The sequence below is a fragment of the Hyaena hyaena genome, unplaced genomic scaffold, assembly GCF_003009895.1.
Source record: "Hyaena hyaena isolate Hyena2069 unplaced genomic scaffold, ASM300989v1 scaffold_840, whole genome shotgun sequence".
Taxonomy (NCBI): Eukaryota; Metazoa; Chordata; class Mammalia; order Carnivora; family Hyaenidae; genus Hyaena; species Hyaena hyaena.
In genome coordinates, this window is record NW_024081475.1 from 267,959 (window position 1) to 290,359 (window position 22,401).

General features: G+C 46.2%; 1 non-coding gene across 1 annotated transcript; it reads right to left on the reverse strand.

The window, feature by feature from the left end:
* Positions 1-6,033: 6,033 nt before the first annotated feature.
* TRNAR-CCU lies at positions 6,034-6,106 on the reverse strand. The gene has a single exon. It is a non-coding gene; the product is annotated as a tRNA-Arg (tRNA).
* Between the last annotated feature and the right edge of the window lie 16,295 nt (positions 6,107-22,401).

The following is a 22,401-nucleotide window of genomic DNA, read 5'->3' on the forward strand; positions in this document are numbered from 1 at the left end:
TCCTCTGTCCCCTTATCTCTCTGCCCCTCCCCCACTTGCACGGACACGCTCTTTCTCTTTCTCTCTCAAAAATAAATAAACATTAAAAAAATGAAATTTTAAGTAGGCTCCATGCCCAACATGGGACTTGAAGTCACGGCCCTGAGATTGAGTCCCATGCTCTACCAACCGAGCCAGCCAGGCACCCCTGTATGTGATTCTTAACTGTTGACCTCCACTAGCCTGTGAGCTCCCGTGAGGACTGGATGCTGTCATTTTCTCCCTCTGCCGTGTCCCTAGTTCCTAGCACAGTGCTGAGTACAGAGAAGCTTCTTGATGAGTAGTTGTGGAATGAAGGATGCAAATGAATCTTTTTTATCTTGTCTGGAATTTCTACCATTGCTCCTACCACCTGGGATCCAGTGGGAGCTACGCTGGCTTCTCGGCGCTGTTTCCATCAAGAAGGAAAACTGAGTTGGTAAAGCGAGTCGCATATACGAGAGACTTTCAGGTGTCACTCAAATCATACCCAGTCCCCATCTGCCTTAATGAGGGGTAAGGCCAGAAGAGCCCAACTCATGGTGACTGTGAGTGGCTGGGCATCAGGATAAGCCCACATGTCCTCTCAGAGATTTGGCGTCACTGTCACTAATTCAAGTCTGTTCACTGGACGTTTGGTGAGCACACACCACGTACCAGGCCCTGTGCTGGCTCCGGGGATGGAACATTGGTGACGAGGACTCGCACGGGCTCTGCCCTCCAGCAGGGAGGCCGGGCAAGCAGGCAGCCGGAGGGCAAGGCGGTAAGTACTGTGATAGGCATTGGGTGCTACAGGAGAGCGGGGGAGGGGCCCCTGACACAGCCTGGGGGTGGAGGTGAGATGCACTTGAACCCAGTCTTTTTTTTTTTTTTTTTTCATTTTAGACACAGAAAGAGAGAATCTGAAGCACGCTCAGCATGGAGCCCCACGTGGGCCTCGATCCCACAACTGTGAGATCACGACCCGAGCTGAAACCCAGGGTGGGAGACTTAACTGACTGAGCCACCCAGGCGCCCCTGAACCCAGTCTTGAAAAATGAGTAGGACCTAACCAGGTCATCGGCAGCAGGGGGACCATGAAGGACGGGTTTTCGAAGGAAACTCCGGCAAAGGCACTGACGTGTGAAGATGCATGGGGTGCGGGGAGGCGGTGGGTCGTTCTGCTGGCTGGGCGGGGCGAGGCTGGCATTGCCGGGACGAGGTGCGGGAGGGGCGAGGCATGGGTCTATCAGGAGCCGGGACGCCACGGCAAGGCAGTGAGGACGGAAGGCGAGTGTGGGGTTTTTCACAGAGGGGCGGCACGGTGGTGGCCCAGAAGTTCCCTGCGTTGCCGTGTTGAGGACAGCCTGGAGCCGGCCGCACAGGGAGATGCATCTCAATCAGACATTGGGGGGCAGTGGGGTCGGGGGGGGGTAACAAATCAGAGGGTAGCCCTTCTGGGAGATTTTTGCCTCCGCTATAAACCAACCTCGCGTACCCTGGCAAAAAGGACTATATTGACTAATATCGGATTTAGCTAGAAACCTACAGTGTGCAGCGGAGATGAAATGATAGCAGCAAAGAAACCTCAGGCCTCCCTTGCTCCCAGGGGACACCCCTACCTCCCAGCACAGGGCTGCCCCTCCCCTTCCTTCGAGGCCAGAAAGGCCCGCAATTTAATTTAATTGCAAGCTCTGTGCGTTGAAACAGGAGAACTCCAGTTTCAAAAGGCTTTGGTTCTCAGGGTGCCCGGCCCTTTCTGGGCCTGTCAGGCTGCCTTCCCCTCTGCGGCCATGGACCTTGAGCAGCCAAGATAACACACTGGGGGAGGGGACAGCAGCCAGTGCCACGTGATCTGAAAGGCAGCATAAAGATGGGGGACTCCGGGCGCCCCTGGCGGCTCAGCCAGTTAAGCGTCTGGCTTTTGGTTTCCGCTCAGGTCATGATCTCACGTGCGTGAGTTCGAGCACCGCATCGAGCTCTGCACTGGCAGCGCGGAACCTGCTTGGGATTCTGTCTCTGCCTCTCCCCTGCACTCTCTCTTTTTCTCAAAAGGAATAAACTTAAAAAAAAAAAAAAGCCAATCTAATGAGTACGAAAGTAAAATCATTAAAAAAAAAAAAAAAAGATGGCAGACTCAAGGCCAGCTCGCGGGGGGCCCAAGTAGCCACAGGTCCCAACAGCACTGCTGACCTCAGAGCCAGCAAGGTTGCCATCTCACCTGACAGAGACATCCAGGGACAGAGACATCAGAGACCCCCCCTTGGGGTTTGACGGATACACACAGCCTAGCACGGAGTGAGCCAGGCACATGGCAGAGAGGCCCAGGGGTCAGGGGGTTGTTAAGCGTCCTCTAGAGGTGCTCAGAGCCGGCCAGCTGGAATGGGGCCCCCACCTGGCCTGGGACAGAGCACTACGAGCTGCGTTCCTCCTGCCCCCCGACCCCCTGCCGCGGGAGTTAATGCAGTCTTTTGGGAACATTTTAAAAAATACAACCCATATGGAGAAACGCATTGTTCATCACGACCCAGTACACACACACTCACATACACAGACACCCGACATTCTTGCAGAAGTTTAATGATAATGCCCTGACTATATCTCATATACTCTGATGTTTTCTCTTCTCTTAAAAGGAAAATGCTCGATTTCCAAAGCCACTGACGGGTCGAAACTTAGTATGAAATGCTGGATTACAGGACTCTCAGGCTGTAGGTTAAGAGATCGCAAGAGCTGGTAAAAAACTCCCCTATGTCTGCGGTGCTACAGCGATCAGAGAAGTGGTCCCCTTTGGGGGAATTGACTGGGAGATGTCAGGAGGGGGGTGTCTGGAATGTCGGAAATGTCCTGCATCATGAATTAGGTACATGTACACAGGTGTGTATAAAAATATGTAAAAATCTGGGGCACCTGGGTGGCTCAGTCCGTTAAGCATCTGACTCCTGACTTTGGCTTAGGTCATGATCTCACGGTTTGTAAGTTCGAGCCCCGTGTCGGGCTCTGCACTGACAAGATGGAGTCTGCTTGGGATTCTCTCTCTTTCTCTCTCTCTTCCTCTCTCTCCCCTCCCCCGCTCCCCCCCCAAGATAAATGGGTGAACATTTAAAAAATGACATAGAGACAATAAACTATTTGTAAAAAAAAAAAAAAAAAGACATAGAAATTTACTGACCTAAAGTAGCACTTAGGATGTGGTACTTTATTATAACGCCATAGGGATGTGTCTTGGAATTCAAGGGCAAGATGTATTTGGGTCTCAGGATGGGACTAGAGCTAGGACAGCAATCAAGTATGAGCACTCAGCGGGAGCACCCAGGTGGCTGAGTCGGTTGAGCGTCTGACTCTTGGTTTCGGCTCAGGCCACGATCTCACTCTGTATCCTTAACCCTTGATTCTGCCACTGGGGAGGCCCGGGGCCACCACTGTGCCTGCCTGAAGGTCTGAGAGCGTGAACAAGCCTGTCTCGGGGACAAGGATGACGTCCCTTTTGGCACTGCAGAGCCCGCTTGGGATTCTCTCTCTCTCTCCCCCTCTCTCTGCCCCTTCCCCCACTGTCAAAATACATAAAACTTAAAAAGAAAAGATGTATGAGCACGAAGACTATAGAACTGTGGATCAGACAGATTTGAAACTTTGCTTTGTTACTTAAGAGCTGAGTGGCTTTGAAGAAGCAACTTAACCTTTCTGAACCTCACGTTTCTCACCTTGACAATGGGGATAATATATGTTAAGATTATGCAGTCAGCGGGGGCACCTGGGTGGCTCAGTCGGTTAAGCGTCCGACTTCGGCTCAGGGCATGATCTCACAGTTCGTGGGTTCGAGCCCCATGTCGGGCTCTGTGCTGACAGCCAGCTCAGAGCCTGGAATCTGCTTCAGATTCTGTGTCTCCCTCTCTCTCTGACCCTTCCCTGCTCACGCTGTCTCTCTCTCTCAGAAATAAATAAAAAACATTAAAAATTTAAAAAAAAGATTATGCAGTCAACGAACAGACATAAAACAGACCTTGCACATCATCCATACTGAATAGGTGGGGCCTGCACAGACTGTATCTTCCTCCTCTATTTCCCTATGTGCACCTGCCTCAGCATTCCCTCTGCAGACGGGCGTCCTCTGCTTTCCTGGTCCACAGAGTCCAAACTAACACTTTTCAGCTCACGGTTCACATGGTACGGTTCCAGTCACACCTGAAAATTATGTTTCTCAACTCTAAATCCAAAATCCTGAGAAGAAAAGCCTGATTAATTCACCTTGGGCCACCGTAGTCCAATCAGCCATGGACAGGAGGGCAAGCAGTACAATCTAAACACGGTTTCCAGGGAGCCTGGTTGGCTCAGTCGGCTAAGCGTATGACTTTGGCTCAGGTCATGATCTTATGGTTTGTGAGCTCGAGCCCCACATGGGCTCTCTGCTGATGGCTCGAGCCTGGAGCCTGCTTTGGTTTCTGTCTCCCTCTCTCTCTCTCTCTGCCCCTCCCCCACTTCCACTGTCTCTCTCTCTCAAAAATAAACAAACATTAAAAAAAATTCTTTTAGGGGCGCCTGAGTGCCTCAGTTGGTTGAGCATCCGGTCATGATCTCACAGTTTGTGGGTTCAAGCCCCGTGTCGGGCTCTGTGCTGACAGCTCAGAGCCTGAAGCCTGCTTTGGATTCTGTGTTTCTCTCTCTCTGACCCTCCCTTGCTCACACTGTCTCTTCTCTCTCTCGAAAATAAATAAAACATTAAAAAATTAAAAAAAAATTTTTAGGGGTGCCTGAGTGGCTCAGTTGGTTAAGCATCCGACTTCGGCTCAGGTCATGATCTTGCGGTTTGTGGGTTCGAGCCCCGCGTCTGGCTCTGTACTGACAGCTCGGGGCCTGGAGCCTGCTTTCAATTCTGTCTCCCTCTCTCTTTGCCCCTCCCCTGCTCATGCTCTTTCTGTCTCTGTCTCTCAAAGATAAAAATAAAACATTAAATTTTTTTTAAATGTTTAAAGAAGCTTAAAAAAATAAACATGGTTTCCTTGGGGACCGTTATGGGCTCAACTGTGTCCCTCCAAAAAAGATATGTTGAAGTCTTAGCCCCCAGTGACCTTATTTGGAGAGTCTTTACAGAGGTAATCAAGTTGGCCCCTAATCCAATATGGCCCGTGTCCTTGAGGAAAGGGGGAACTCGAACACAGAGGCATGGCCAGGGCAAAGATGGCGCGGGACACGCAGGAAGAATGGCGTGTGAACCAGGAGGACTGGAGCCATGCGCTTACGAGCCAAGAACCCCAAAGATGGCCGGCGAACCACCAGAAACTGGGAGGAGACAAGAAGAATTCCCTGGGCAGGTTTTACACAGTGTGGCCTGATGACCCCTTGATTTTGAACTTTTAGTCTCCAGAACTGCAAGGCTATCTGTTTCTGGAGTTTTGGTCCCCTTGTCTGTGGTCCTTCATTACAGCAGCCCTAGGGAACCAATGCAGAGATGTTCCCAGAGCAGGAAAGGGACGGCTCTGGTACAGACACCAAAGAAGTGACAGATGTGTATTGTTTTGATATGATCTCTTTTCTTTCCTTTTTTTATTTTTTTATTTTTTTATTATTATTATTATTTTTAATGTTTTATTTATTTCTAGGAGAGGAGAGAGACACAGCGTGAGCAGGGGAGGGTCAGAGAGAGAGGGAGTCACAGACTGAAACAGGCTCCAGGCTCTGAGCTGGCAGTCAGCACAGAGCCCGACACAGGGAACGAACCCACGAACCGCGAGATCATGACCTAAGCGAAAGTCGGATGCTTAACCGACTAAGCCACCCAGGCGCCCCTTTTCTTTCCTTTTTTTAAATTATTTTTTTTAAATGTTTTATTTATTTATTTCTGAGAGAGAGAAAGAGACAGCGTGAGCAGGGGAGGATCAGAGAGAGAGGGAGACACAGAATCCGAAGCAGGCTCCAGGCTCTGAGCTAGCTGTCAGCAGAGAGCCTGACGCGGGGCTCGAACCCACAAACCGTGAGATCATAACCTGGGTGCCACCCAGGCACCCCTCCTTTTTTTTTTTTTAAAAGTAACCTCTATGCCCAGCGTGGGGCTTGAACTCACAACCTTGAGGTCAGGAGTCACATGCTCTACCGACTGAGCCGGCCGGGCGCCCCACGGTTTGATATGATTTCAGATCCATTTGCTTATGACTTAAGTGAAGTTGTTTTAATCTACTTGTTTATGCAAAAAACAAAAAAAGTTGTTTTTAGAAGTAAAGTTGGGCTTTTTTGGTAAGTTTATCTTAAGAGGGAGAGAGAGAGAGAGAGAAAGAGAGAGACAGAGAGGGAGTAGGGGAGGGGCAGAGAGAGAAGAAGAAAAGGAATCTCCAGCAGGCTCCGTGCTGTCAGCACAGAGTCCAACGCGGGGCTCCAACCCACAAACTGTGAGAAGATGGCCTGAGCTGAAATCAAGAGCCGGCTGCTTAACCCACTGAGCCTTCAAGGCGCCCCTAAAGTTGGTTGGATGGAGGAATGAAGTGAGTTGTGTTAGGATATTCTCCACTCCTCTGTTTTCATCTGTAATAACTCAGTAGCTCAACTGCTGATATTTTTTTTTATCAGCTATTTTGTACCGCGAGTTTGTGAGGACCATCTACGAGCATTCAGTCTGGGCAAGGCTGCACCTTGCTGATCTAAATAGCTCTCTGAAGGTTTTGGGGGCGATTAGCTCCTGCCCCGGGAAAGGTGACTCTTTTACTGACAGTGGCAAAAACTGAGCAGCGGCTGGCTGAGAAAATCCTCTTGCCCGTCTCCCCGGATGCCTTCGGTCCCTAGCAGTGCGCTCGAACTACAGGGGACCTTTACTTCTGCGCTGGCGGCTGGACGTCAGCTGTTGGCTGACTCAGTGGTGTCTCCGAGTACGAACTGGTATAAATTTGGACCTTTATTCCTTTCATCTCCCCTTGCCTGGAACACTGGTGTGACTAATCTACCGTTGATGTGGAGTCTATGGATTCTTTTCAGACCATTGTTACAATTCCCCTCTCAAGAGATAGAAAACCTGAGCTACAAGCGCTAAGAAGAGAACAAGAGCCCTCTTAAGATGGTGAGAATCGGCTCCCCAGGGGACAATTTTGCAACCCCATTTCTGGAAGCCGGGATTCAAGGGATTGGCCCTGGTGATGAATATTTGTTCCTCTGAGCTGAAGACATGAGGGCTGTCAAAACAAGGCTCCAAATAGTACCTGTCTGATCATCGGTGACATCGAAAGTGAAGGAGGGAACAGGGTCTGGGCTTCCGGAACGGGGCTCAGTAGGATCGCAGTGGTTTGGCAGAGACTGGCTCCAGGACGTGATGAATGAGAAATGAAAAGAGACCTTGGAGGAAGGACAGCAGTGAGGAAAGCCAGCAGGATATAGCGGCGGATGAAAAAGAAAGGCATCCACAGTCTTCATTCCGACCCCCAGCGCTGAGGCTTCACCGGCTCGAGGGAAGAGCACTAGAACTGACGTGGTGATCGGAGCACCGAGGAGTGAACACGTGACAGAGAACCTGGCTATTCCAGAGGCTCTCGATAGCAGCACGCACGGTGGGAGCACTAACGCTCGGAACAGGCCTGAAATGAACACACGGGCTTCCTCTCTGAGCGCGAGGCTAGCCCTCCTCCAGTACAAATGGGGATTTTATGGAGGGGGACATGGCCCTACTGCTGCTGGTTGTGGGGGATAGAGAGGTCACGCATTCCTGGGTTTTCACAGACTCAAGCCCTGACTCTCCCTCTCCCGGTGCCCGACTCACACTTCACTCGGGAGTATGTTATTTCTTATTTATTTATTTACTTATTTTAGAGAGAGGAGGGTCAGAGAGACAGAGAGAGAGAGAGAGAGAGAATCCTAAGTGGGCTTCACACTCAGCATGGAGTGTGAAGCCCGTTTGCGAGGCTTGATCTCAACAACTGTGAAATTTTAACACAAGATCATGACCTGAGCCGAAGTCGGACACTTCAGTGACTGAGCCACCCAGGCGCCCCCAGTGACTATTTCAGGTACGAATCCTCTGCGGCCACTCTCCTTGCGGAACTTGCCCATCGGTCTTGGTGACAGAACATCCCCATCAAGCAGTCTCAAGTACACTCAGTAGAAGCTTCTGCTCCCAGAATTCCATGGCTGCTTGAAATTCACGGCCACGTGTTTAGTTAGCACATCCAGCTTCTCACTTCTGCCCTAGGCTTGCGGGTTGCTGACAAGGGAGTGTGGCTGTATGTGGGGCACCGAGTTGAGGGTCAGGATTTAGAAGTGAAACACCAAGATTTCAAATACAAACTTGCCTAAGATTGGATCTACTTTTATATAAGGTTGGCCCTGCCTTCTTGATCTCTAATTCCCAAGCATATCCTTATCGAATAAGCATCAACAAATATTTACTGTGGACCAACTATTTATAGGACACTGTGTTAAGCACAGTAAAGACTTGTACTCTTGGGGTGCCTGGCTGGCTCAGTTGGTCAAGCATGCAACTCTCGATCTTGGGGTTGTGAGTTCAAGTCCCATGTTGGGTGTAGAGATTACATAAAAATAAAATCTTGAAAAAAAAAAAACTTGTATTCTTACTGAGGGACATAAAAGACCTGAGTATTTGGAGGGACACTCCATGTTCAGGAATGTGAAGACTTAATATCATAAACATGTTAGTTGGTACATGCAGAATTCACAGTTGTGAGATACTAGATAATATATATTGGTCTCTGCCCCTGGTTACTGGCACGGACCTCCTGAAACCCTTGTCATTTCAAGTGATAAGGGGACCAAGAGCATCTTTTGTTCTAATATTTGGTCTTTAACTGCTGTTCCTGACACAGGGCTCCTGAAATTCTTGTAATTTCCTGGGGGACAGGGGTGCCCTTTGTTCTAACAAGGCGACTCTGGGTGGGCTCCGGGATGGCTCCTGGATGAAAGCTGGTCACCAGAAAGAACAAACCATGATCAGAAGCTTGGAAATTTCAGGGGTGCCTGGGTGGCTCAGTCAGTTAAGCATCCAACTTCAGCTCAGGTCATGATCTCACGGTTTGTGAGTTCGAGCCCCGTGTCGGGCTCTGTGCTGACAGCTCAGAGCCTGGAGCTTATTTGAGATTCTGTACTTCCCTCTCTCTGTTCCTCACCTGCTTGTGCTCTGTCTCTCTCTCTCAAAAATAAATCATAAAAAATTATTTAAAAAAAAAAGAAGCTTGCAAAATTCAGCCCCACCTTCCATTCTTTTGAGAAAAGAGCTGAAAATAGAATTAATGATCAATCATGTCTACATGATGAAGCCTCCATAAAATCCCATAAGTACGGAGTTCAGAGAGCTTCTAGGGTGGCAAACACGTGGAGATTTGGGGCGAATGGTGTTTCCGGAGAGGGCACGGAAGGCCTGTGCTCCTTTCCACATATCTTGCCCTATGCACCGTTTCTATCTGTCTGTCCTTGACTTATTTCCTTTTCTCATAAACTGGTAATCTAGTAAGTAAACTATTTCTCTGAGTTCTGTGAGCCAGTCTAGCAAATTAATCGAACATGAGGGGCGGGTCACTGGAAGCTTGGATTTGTAGCCAAATTGGACAGAAGTTGTAGGTAATTCAGGGACCTACTACTTGCATTCTGATTGGCATCTGAGGTAGGGTGGGAGCATTCTTGTGGGACTGAGCCCTTAACCTGGGGGATGTGACACTATCTCCAGGTAGATAACGTTAGCACTGAGTTAAGTTGTAGGACACCCATGGGACACCTGGATGGCTCAGTGGGCTAAGCATGAGACTTCAGCTCATATCATGGTCTCACAGTTCATGAGTTCAAGCCCAGCATCGGGCTCTGTGCTGACAACTCGGAGCCTGGAGCCTGCTTCAGGTTCTGTGTCTCCCTCTCTCTGCCCCTCCCCTGCTCATGTTCTGTCTCTCTCTCTCTCTCTCAAAAATAAATAAACATTAAAAAAATTTTTTTAAATTGTAGGACACCCAGCTGAGGTTGCAAAGAATTGTTTATAGTGGGGGAGAAAACCTCCACACATTTGGTGACCAGAAGTGAAGTATTCTGTGAGTAATAAAGGTAGACTCATGGGAGAAATATATAAGAAGAAAAAATTGAGGCGTTCCCTACACCAGTGTAAAATTGAGTTTTTCCATTATAGCTGGCGTCTAATAATTGCTTGTTGGTGTTGGCAACCCCCCACCCATTGGAATTTGGGTGCAAAACCAATTGTAGTTGATGTCAAAGAGATGGAATTCGCTAGAGCAGCCACGTGGGTTGGGAAGAGAAAGGATGAAAGGTGGGAGTGGGGTGGGAACGAGGGATCTTTGATTCCCAGGTGCCCACGAGGTCACTCACCCTATGGAGCAGAAGCTGTGCTGCAATCAGCTTTTACCTTTTACTAAAGTAGCCAATGGGATTTAGAAATGGAGCCAGCCCCCAGAAAGCTGGTTCTCTGGATACAGAAGGAAATGCACACTAATAGGAAAAACACCAAACTTGGGGCCCTGGGTGGCTCAGTCGGTTAAGTGTCCAACTCTTGATCTCAGCTCAGGTCTTGATTTCAGGGTCGTGAGTTCAAGCCCTGTGTTGGGCTCCACCCTGGGCGTGAAGCCTACTTACAAAAAAAATAAAAGAACAAAAAAAAGAACATATAATCCCCTGGTTATTGTTATCCATAATGGCTTGTGAAACTTAACAAAAGGAAACTTGTTTAGAACGGAGTCGGGACAAGGCAAGCAGTCACACCCCACCACCTATCATCAAGTGCAGACCCAACAGGAAGAGACATACGTAGCAAGTTACCACTACTTTAGCTACTTTACTACCTCAGCAGGAGGAAGAAAGGTCTTCCCCCTCTTCTGGCAACAGCCCAGCCAATGAGAGACCTCACAGCTCAGCCAATAAAAAGGCACTATGCCGGGGCACATGGGTGGCTCAGTGGGTTAAGCATCCCACTTCCGCTCAGGTCATGATCTCATGGTTTGTGGGTTCGAGCCCTGCGTCGGGCTCTGTACTGACAGCTAGCTCAAAGCCTGGAGCCTGCTTCGGATTATGTGTCTCCCTCTTTCTCTGACCTTCCCCTGCTCATGCTGTCTGTCTGTCTGTCTCTCTTTCAGAAATAAATAAAAGCACATTTTTTAAAAAAGCACTATGCCTCGAAGTCCCAGTTTACTCCAATCGACTTTTTGTTTATAAAGGCCCTCTCAACTACCCCCCTTTCCTCTATGAAAGAACGAGCTTCTCCCTTGTTCTCTGGACTGGCCTATAGTTTTGTAAGACTTTCTCGACCTGGATCGCTATTCCAGAATAAATCCATTGTTGATGGTCAAATAACTGACAGTTTTATTTTTGAAGCTGATAAGCTAAAATGAAAGTAAAAGAAAGTCCCTGGTCTGTCCTTGATGCTAAACCAAGCTCAGATTTGGCCGGGTCAAAGCTTCAGTTACTAGCCTCAAAGGCACCCAGGAAAAGAACAGTTATGTAGGGGCCACAGAAAGTATCTCTATGACCTCTGGTCACCAAGAAGGTAGTCAACATGAAGGTAGGGCTAAAACCAAGAAACCATTGAAACCGGGGGTATAGCATGAAGGAGTTGTTTGGTTTTGTGGTGAAGGGGAGCAGCGTTTACCACCCCAAAATATGTCACTTAGACACGAGGGTTATTTTGCGCTAAAAGCAATCAAAACCCAGCAGGTTCGGGGAAAAGTTCTTTACTTCCCCCTCAACTGCCTAAATTTACATTGGAGAGCTATTGCCAGAGACACCTTTTCCCCTAAGAAGCTTACCTTCACACCAGGGCAATCTTTGTTTTCTTTTCTTTTTCTTAAGTTTATTTACTTATTATGAGAGAGAGAGAGTATTCAGGAGATGGGCAGAGAGGAGAGAGAGAGAGTGAGAGAATCCCAAGCAGGCTCTGAGCAGCCAGTGCAGAGCCCCACTCGGGGCTTGAACTTATGAACCGTGAGATCATGACCTGAGCCGAAATCAAGAGTGGACGTTTAACCAACTGAGCCACCTAGGTGCCCCAAAGGTGATTTATTTATTTATTCATTTTAGTAATCCCTATCCAAAACGTGAGGCTTGAACTCATGATCCCAAGATCAAAAGTCTTATGCTTTTCCAATGGAGCCAGGAAGACACCCCTGTCTTATGTCAATTTAATAATAGACCAGCTAAAGGAAACATTTAAAAAGGGGCGAGGGCGCCTGGGTGGCTCAGTCAGTTAAATATCTGACTCTGGCTCAGGTGATGATCTCGCGGTTCATGAGTTCGAGCCCCGTGTTGGGCTCTGTGCTGACAGCTCAGAGCCTGGAGACTGCTTTGGATTCTGGGTCTCCCTCTCTCTCTCTGCCCCTCCCCTACTCCCACTGTCTCTCTTTCTCTTTCTCTCTCTCTCAAAAATACACATTAAAAAAATTAAATAATAAACCAGCCAAAGAACTACAGAAGGGAATGAGGGAAAAAATTTCCACCCCTTCAGCGTGGATTGGTATCACCAGCTTCCTGAGGAACCTTTACTAAGATGGATTATGAGAGTGACTAATTTGGGAGGAGGGTCTTTGTTGGTTTTTTTAAAAAAGAATTTTATTTTATTTTTTCATCATGTTACGTGTACTCTTTAATTCCCATCACCTATTTCACTCATCCCCCACCACCACCTTGCCATGGTAGCCGTCAGTTTGTTCTCTACAGCTATGATGAGTCTGTTTCTTGGTTTGTCTCTCTCTCTCTTTCTTTGCTCATTTGTTTTGTTTCCTAAATTTCACATACGAGTGAAATCATGTTATTTGTCTTTCTCAGACTGACTTCTTTCACTTAGCATAATACTCCTTAACTCCGTCCATGTTGTTGCCAATGGCAAGATACACCACATCTTCTTTATCCCTTCAAGTATTGATGGACACTTGGGCTGCTTCCATAATCTGCCTATTGTAAATAATGCTGCAATAAACATAGGGGTGCCTGTATCCTTTTGCATTAGAGTTTTTTGTCTTTGCCTTTGAATGCTGTGCAGTGGATGAGCACACTTGGGGGGACGCAGGACCCACAGCTCCCTGTGCAGGAAGCACATATGCGTATATGTGATCCAGACACACAGGTTAGTCCTGAGGAAACGGCCAGCCTGGTGGATTGGGTAGAAGCCACTGTAAAATCTGCTTAGCCCACGAAAGGGGCTCCCCCTTTACATTTTCCCTGTAAATGCCAGTGGAACACCCCAGATGAAGCAGCTGGTGTGTTTTGTATGCAAGCCACAGGAGACTGGTTTTACAATGACCGTGATATTCACCTGCCAAATATGCTTGTGATCCGGGTCATGGTGTAAGCTGTGCTTACGGGGGCCCTTTTCTCGTGAGCACACCACCTCACCTCATAGTTGCAAAACTGAAAAGCAGTTCTGGAAGCCTTATGGAATTTTTTTGGCGTCAGCTTCCCCTCATGGTTCTTACAGATGCTAATAAAAACAGCTGGTTAGGGGCAGCTGGCTGGCTTAGTCAGTAGAGCATGTGACTCCTGGCCTCAGGGTAGTGACTTCAAGCCCTATATTGGGTGTAGAGAATACTTAAAAATTAAAAAAAAGAATTTTTTTAATGAAACAAAAGAACAAAACCCAGTAAATTAATTAAAAAGAGAATGGTCAGAAGCCAAGGAGGGGAGAGTTATGGGACTCTTACCACCAAGGTGGAAATTTTTAAGTACTAGTGTGTGTGTGTGTGTGTGTGTGTGTGTGTGTGTAAGCTCTACACCAAATGTGGGGCTTGAATTCATGATCCCAAGACCAAGAGTTGCATGCTCTACGGACTGAGCCAGCCGGGTGCCCCTAAGGTGAAAAATTTTAAATGGTTAATAAGAGATATGATGAGTAAGGTGAATACTGGGGGGCAAAACCGAGAGGAAACAGGAGTCCCCGTACGCTCCCCAGCAGAATGAAAGTCTTCAGGTGGTTATTAAGAAATGGGATCTTAATGGGTTCTTAAGAAATGGCTCAGTTGGTTGGGCGTCCAACTCTTGATTTTGCCTTAGGTCCTGATCTTGAGGTTCATGAGATGGAGCCCCGTGTCAGGCTCTGCATAATAAGATACTAGCCCTTCTCTCCAGGGAAGGTGATCTCGCCTGAAACAATCCTGGCTTTTCATTGCTTGTAGCTTTCTTGCTCCATCCCCCTTCCTACAAAAATCCTTCTGTTTCACATTTCTAAGGGTGTCCCTCTACTTGCTAGATGAGGTGATGCCCAGTTGATGAATCGCAGAATAAAGTCAATTAGACCTTCAAATTTACTCAGTTGAATTTTGCTTTTGAACAGATTTAACCCCCTTCATGTCCATTTTACTCATCCCATTTCTTTCTGTTTGAAATTTTTTTTAATGTTTATTTATTTTTGAGAGACAAAGAGACAGAGCACGAGTCGGGGAGAGGCAGAGAGGGAAGGAGACACAGAATCTGAAGCAGGCTCCAGGCTCTGAGCTGTCAGCACAGATCCAACATGGGGCCCAAACCTGCAAAATGTGAGATCATGACCTGAGCTGAAGTCAGACACTTAACCGACTGAGCCACCCAGGCACACTCATCCTATTTCCTTTTTTTTTTTTTATGTTTATTTATTTAATTTTGAGAGAAAGAGTGCAAGCAGGGGAGGGGGAGAGAGAGAGAGAAAATCCCAAGCAAGCTCCATGCTGTCAGTGCAGAGCCCCATGAGGGGCTCTATCTGACGAACGGCAAGATCATGACCTAAGCCGAAGTCCGACGCTTAACCAAAGTTGCCACTCAGGCTCCCATGAAAGTATTTTTTTTTTAAATGTTTATTTATTTATTTTGAGAGAGAAAGAGATCATGCACATGAGCGAGGAAAGAGCAGAGAGGGAGGGAAAGAGAATCCCAAGCAGGCTCCATGCTAAAGCAGGCTCCGTGACTTGGGGCCAGATCTCACTACCATGAGATCATGACCTGAGTGAAAATCAAGAATCGGTCTCTCCACTGACTGAGCCACCCAGGTGCCCCTAAGATTTTAATCAGTATTACCAAAGGCTGTGTGGAACAAAGGGAGTCCTTGTTGGTCCCCCGATATCAAAGAGACACAAATAAGTCTATTTATCCCTGTTTGGTGTTAAACTTTTAAAAGCTGGATGGTAGAGGGGCACCTGGGTGGCTCACTCAGTTAAGCGTTTGACTCTTGCTTTTTGCTCAAGTCGTGATTTCATGGTTCATGAGTTGAAGCCTCGCATCGGGCTCTGTGCTGACAGTGCAGAGCCTGCTTGGGGTTCTCTGTCTCTCTCTTTCTCTGCCCTTTGCTACTCATGTTCTGTCTGTCTGTCTGTCTGTCTCTCTCTCTCTCAAAAAAAAAATACATTAAAAGAAAATAAAAGCTGGATGATAGAGATTATTATGAGAAATCTGACCAACAGTAACTTGGGGCAATGGTTAAGCAGATTAATCAAAGTAAAGATTGATAAAAGTCCAGGGTCCCTTGGCTTGGCTCCATGCTGTGAACCCAAACTTTTTGCACAAGAGTGGGTAAAATGGTCAGGGGATGGAGAAGAGAAGTTTCCAGGACTCATGGATACAGAATCTTCATATATTCTGGTACCAAAACATCGGTGAAGCCATGATTCAGCCTATAAGTAGATTGAAGTCTTATAATCTCAGGGTCACAGGAGTGTCTTTTGGATGACTCTGGGTGGACTCTTAGATGACTCCTGGGTGAGGACTGGTCCCCAGAAAGACCAAGCCTTGATTCGAAGCTTGGAATTTTCAGCCCTGGCCCTTACTTCCTTGAGAAGGGAGAGGGGCTGAGAATGGAATTAATGATCAATCGTGACTACGTGATGACACCTCCATAGAGTCCCCCAAATATGGGGTTCCAAGAGCTTCCAGGTTGGTGGACACATGGAGACTGAGGCGAGTGGCATTCCCGGAGAGGTCACAGAAGCTCTGTGCTGCTTTCCACACATCTTGCCCTACGCATCTCTTCCATCTGCCTGTTCGTTTTCATCTTCATCATGCCCTTCAGGAAACTGGTAAACACATTTCCCTGAGGTCTATGAGCCACTCTAGGAAATCATTTGAGCCCGAGGAGGGAGCTGTGGGAACCTCTGGTTTATAGCCCTAACAACCCATACTTGCCATTAACAGCTGAAGTGGCAGAGTTGGGGACAGTCTTGTAAGACTGAACCCTTAACCAGCGAGATCTGACACTATCAGATAGTGTCAGCACTGAGCTGAATCCTCAGTCAGCTGGTTGGTATCCAAAAATTGGGTACCCTCCTTTCCCCCACTACTACACATTGAAATTGTGTCCAGAACCAAAGTAATAGTTAGAGTTAAAAAAAAAAATGTAGTGTCAGATTTTAAATATCGCTTCACAATATTTTCTCATGTAACAATGTATCTTTGAGTTCACTCGGTGGCAGTGCACAGAGAGATATACATATAAAGTGCTTCAGAAGTTACGTGTCAAACAGTGGTTACCTCTAAGGAAGAGATTAGGTTTGGAGATGTTTGACGAATGGGAGCTTTGACTTTTTTTAAACAAATATTTATTTATTTAAGTAATCGCTACACCCACCATGGGGCTTGAACTCATGACTCTGAGATCAAGAGTCCCATGCTCCTGACCCAGCCAGCCAGATGCCCTGGGAACTTTGACTTTATTCTTTTGTTTTTGTTTTCTATTTTAAGAGTTTTATTTTATTTTATTTTTAAATTTTTATTTGAGAGAGAAAGAGAGAGTGAGCAAGTGGGGGAGAGGGGCAGGGAGAGACAGAAAATCTTAAGCAGGCTCCATGCTTACCATGGAGTCCCATGTAGAGCTCAGTCCCATAATGCTGGAATCATGATCTGAGCCAAAGTCAAGAGTTGGGTGCCCTTATTTTATTATTTTTTAAATATTTTACTTTTAAGTAATCTCTACACCTAATGTGGGGCTCAAACTTATGATTCCGAGATCAAGAGTCTCATGTGCAATTAATAATAAATTTATATTTTAAGACTTGAACTCTAAAAAGTTGATTTATTCAATATTCTGTGTTGTCTGTATGTTTCAAATTTGTTTTCACTGAATTCATTCTTTCACTCAGTTATTACTGAGCACCTGCTGTATGCATGGCTTTGTGTTAGATGCTAAGGGTATATGAAAGATTTAAAATATGGTTTGGTAGGGCACCTGGGTGGCTCAATTGGTTGGGTGTCCAACTTCGGCTCAGGTCATGATCTCACGGGCCATGGGTTCAAGCCCCGTGTTGGGTTCTGTGCTGACAGCTCGGAGCCTGGAGACTGCTTCTGAATCTGTGTCTCCCTCTCTCTGTCCCTCCCTGGCTCGTGCTGTCTCTCTCTCTCAAAAAATAAATAAAAATAAAACACTAAAAAATGTTTGTAAAATATGATTTGGTTTCTGTTGACTAGCAGCTTTAAATCTGTGTAGGAGAGGGGCGCCTGGGTGGCTTAGTCGGTTAAGCGTCCGACTTTCGCTTAGGTCATGATCTCGCGGTTCGAGGGTTCGAGCCCCGCGTCGGGCTCTGTGCTGACTGCCAGCTCAGAGCCTGGAGCCTGTTTCAGTCTGTGACTCCCTCTCTCTCTGACCCTCCCCTGCTCACGCTGTCTCTCTCTCTCTCCTAGAAATAAATAAAAAATAAAAAAAAATAAAAAAAAATCTGTGTAGGAGAATTACAGGGCAATCCCTTCCTTGAAGTAATAAAATTAGCATATGATAGAGAAGATCAGACATTAAAAGCCATACTTTAAGGGCCGAATATTTTCCAGGCCCAAAGCAGAGAGAGTAAAAAATTGATTGTGATTTAACAGAGTTGTAAGCTAAAGAGAGGATGTGTTGGTCAGAAGGGGAGCTGTCAACACTAGACACAGAAAAATAGGAACTAGAGGGGTGCCTGGGGGGCTCAGTCGGTTAAGTGTCAGACTTCGGCTCAGGTCATGATCACACGGTTCTGGGTTCGAGCCCCAAGTCGGGCTCTGTGCTGACAGCTCAGAGCCTGGAGCCTGCTTTGGATTCTGTGACTTCCTCTCTCTCTGTCCCTCCCTTGCTCATGTTGTCTCTCTCTCTCTCTCTTTCAGAAATAAATAAAACATTAAAAAAAATTAAGGCGGCTTATTCAGGGCAGACAGTTTATCATTACAGTGGAGGTAAAGGTAGCATAACAGCTCTTGTTGCTCTCTGTCTTTGGACATGAAAGCCCTCCAGCTAAGCCCTTGGCTCTGATTCCATGGTCACTAAGCAACCTTCTCATTAAAATGTGGCCCCTTTCACAGGTCTGTCCAGGGGGCCTAATGGGCTGGCTAGCTCGCATAGCTAGTTCTTCTCTCTTCGCCTCTATTTCTCGTTGTAATGCATTTTTTCCCCATTACAATGTTTTTTCAAAATGAAATCTATTCCATGATGTTCTCTTATTACAAAACTAATAGATGCTAATTAGAGAAAATAGAGCCAAGCAAAAGAAGGGCATAAAGGCTACCCATAATCTCCCACAACCCCAAACAACCACTGTGAGTACTTTTGCGATTATTATTTGGGTCCTTTTAATATATGTATTTATGTACAACAGATATACATAGGGTCATATATGGATATTTACCTTTGGTAGTCTATCTTTTCTTTTTTTATTTGAAACTTCATCCATTATGCAAGTGATACATGAGTGCATTTTCATAAAAGGTTTTAGCACAGTATAAAACAATATAGGGTAAACTGTGGAAGACCCCAGAAGCAATTCATAGCAAACAGCTTCGCATTTATCCTTGCAGCTGTTTTTCTATGAATTTAGATATCTGTATCATATACTATTAAAATAGAAAACCTTGGATCCTTCTTATTACTTATTAGTAACTGCCTTAAAATTTTTTTAATGTTTATTTATTTTTGAAAGAGAGAGAGAGTGAGTGGGGTAGGGGCAGAGAGAGAGAGAGAGTGACACAGAATCAGAAGCAGGCTCCAGGCTCTGAGCTAGCTGTCAGCACAGAGCCTGATGTAGGGCTCGAACCCACGGACCGTGAGATCATGACCTGAGCTGAAGTTGGATGCTTAACCGACTGAGCCACCCAGGCGCCCCAGTAACTGCTTATTTTTACTACAGATTCTAGCATGAACATCTTATCATGTCAATAAATACAATTTAATGATTATTTTTAATGGCTTCATGGTATTCCGTTGTATGAATGCAGCATGAGTTATTGAACTAATATCGTATTGTTGAACATTTGGGTTGTTTTCAATCTTCTCCTATTACACACAGCACTTCTGCGAGCATTCTCTGTGTATACCATTATGCACATGAGTGATCATTTTCTGGGAATACATTTTCATGGGTAGAATTGTGTGGTCCAACAGTAGAGCACTTGAAGATCTAATTGCCTTCCACAAAGGACATAGCAATCTACATGCCCAGCACCCAGAGTAGGAAAGTGTTCATTGTCCTTAATCCTTGCCTATGCTGAGTGTTTTTAATCTTTTTAAACTTTGCCAACCTATAGGCACAGTAGGGTAGATCACGGCTGGCTTTAATTAGCATTTAAAATTGCTCCTGAGGTTTATTTATTTAACAGATATAATTCAGGACCAACTATGTGCCTAACACTGTATTAGGTACCAGAGATATAATGGCAAACAAAAATGGCTACTGATGCTGGTCTTAATGAAGTTTACTATTGAATGAAAGACGCAGACACTAATCAAAGGATGCGATAAATAAACATGAAACTGTACTTGTGATAAGGGTCATGACGGAGAAGTACAAAGAGGTTTGAGAACATAATATAGGGGACTTGATGGAGCTCAGTCAGTTAGGCATCCAACTCTTGATCTTGGCTCGAGTCATGATTTCATAGTTTGTGGCTTCAAGAATCCTGCATCAGGCTGTGCACTGATAGCACAGAGCCTGCTTGGAATTCTCTCTCCCTCTCTTTCTGCCCCTACCCTACTCATTCTCTCTCTCTCTCTCTCTCCCTCAAAAGAAATAAACTTAGGGGGACCCGGGTGGCTCAGTCGGTTGGGTGTCCGACTTCGGCTTAGGTCATGATCTTGCAGTCCATGTGAGTTTGAGCCCCGCATTGGGTTCTGTGCCAATAGCTCAGAGCCTGGAGCCTGCTTCTGATTCTGTGTCTCCCTCTCTCCCTGCATCCCCCTCGCTTGTGCTCTGTCTCTGTCTCAAAAATAATAAACATTAAGAATTTTTAAAAAATAAGTAACCTTAAAAATTTTTAATAAATAGGGGGCTTGGGCCATCAGGGAAGGCTTCTCTGAGGAAGTGATGGTTAGGCTGGTAACTGAAGGGAGAGCTGAAGTCACCAAGTGAGGCAAAGAAGTATTCCATAGAGAAAACAGCATGTGCAAAGACCCTGTGGTAGGAGAGAACAAACATGGTGAGGTGCTTGCAAGCAGTCAGTGGACTCGGAGCACTAAGAGTGCAGGACAGGTCAGAAAGACAGGCAAGGGCTAGGACAAGTGGGTTCAGGCTGGTCAAGTGGGTTAAGGATTTTGGTCTTTCCTGAAGTGCAAAGGAAAATCATTGATGAGTTTAAAACGAGAGGATGACACTGTCAGATTTGCAGTGTCAAAAGGTCACTGTGGCTCCAGCGTAGAGAACAGATAGGCAGGGAACACGAGTGGACACAGGTGGGCCACCCACGAAGGCGGTAGTGAAGATGAATTATAATGGTAGCGGCTTGGAACGGCGTGGTAGTTTCGTACACAAAGGGCAATGCCCAGATACATACTCTGGTAGTGTCTGGATGATACTACGGTACAAAAAAATCAAACCAAAACCCAATCATCACTGAGTCCTGGCCTATCTCCATCTGGAATCTCTCTCCTGAATCCATTCCATAAACCCTGTTCCAGCTCAGACATCATCCTCTCCTGCCCCGACCATTCACCAGTCACTTCTGTGGCTTACAGTCTCAGCGCCTTTTCCTTTCTCCACCTGTCACCACAGAGATTTGTCTCCAGAATGGTTTTATTGAGATATAATTCACATCATACAGTTCTCCTTTTTAAAAGGCACAATTCAGGGGCGTCTGGGTGGCTCCATTGGTTAAGCTTCCGATGTCGGCTTAGGTCACGATCTCACAGTTCGTCAGTTTGAGCCCCACATCTGTGCTCCCAGCACAGAGCCCGCTTCGGGTCCTCTGTCTCCCTCTCTCTCTGCCCCTCCTCCCAAATAAATAAACATTAAAAAAAACTTAGTCCCCTTTTTTAAAAAAAGTATAATTCAGGGCTTCCTGGGTGGCTCAGTCGGTTGAGCATCTGGCTCTTGATTTTTGCTCAGGTCATGGGATCCAGGGTCGTGGGATCCAAGTTCATGGGATCCAGCCCTGAGCTAGGCTTCTTGGTGAGCATGGGGCCTGCTTGAAATTCTCTCTCTCCCTTTGCCCCTCTCCCCTGCTCATGTACATGCACTCCCTCTAAAAATTAAAGTAAATAAATACATAAAATGGTATAATTCAGTGACCTTTAGCATTTCATGGATATGGACAACCATTACCAGCTCCAAGCAAATATGAATCTACTTTCTGTCTCTATAGATTTCCCTATTCTGGACACTTTGTTTTTTATTTGAGAGAGAGAGAGAGAGAGAGAGAGAGAGAGAGATCGGAGGAGAGGGGCAGAGGGAGAGCAAGAGAATCTTAAGTACATTCCATGCTCAGGGCAGAGCCTGATTCAGGGCCTGACCCCATGACCTTGGGATCACGACCTGAGCCGAAATCAATAGCCAGACACTAAACCCACTGAACCACCCAGGTACCCCCCTATTTTCAACATTTAATAAAATTAGAATTATACAATGTACAGTCTGTGGTGACTAACTTCTTTGACTTAGCATCGTGTTTTCAGGGTTAATCCATGTTGCAGCATGTGTCAGAACTTCATTCTATTTTCTCCGTGTTTGTTTATTTTGAGAAAGCAAGTGGGAGGGGGCAGAGAGAGGGGGAGAAAGGCAGAATAATACTCCACTGTATGGACGTACCACATGTCATTTCTCCATCCATTCATTGATGGGCATTTGGATTGTTTCCACTTTTTGGTTGTTATGATTCATGCTGTTGTGTGCTTTCACATACAGGTTTCTGGGTAGACATATGTTTTCATGTCTTTTGGAATATCTAGGAATGGATTTGCTGGGTCATACAGTGACTCCATGCTTAACATTTTAGGAACTGCCAACCTGCTTTCCAAAATGGCTGCACCCTTTATACCTTACAGCCAGCTGTGAAGGAGGGTCCTAACTTCTCCACTTTCTTGTTAACACTTGTTACTATATGTCTTTTTTATTGTAGCTATCCTAATCGGCCTGGAAGTGTGTGTTTCTCACGGTTTTGACTTACATTTTTTGAAGGCTAATGATGTTGAGCATCTTTTCACAAACTTTTTGGCCACCTGTCTTTCTTCTTTGGAGAAATGTCTATTCAGACCATTTGCTCATTTTTTTAACCTTTTATTTCTTTTATTAAGATATAATT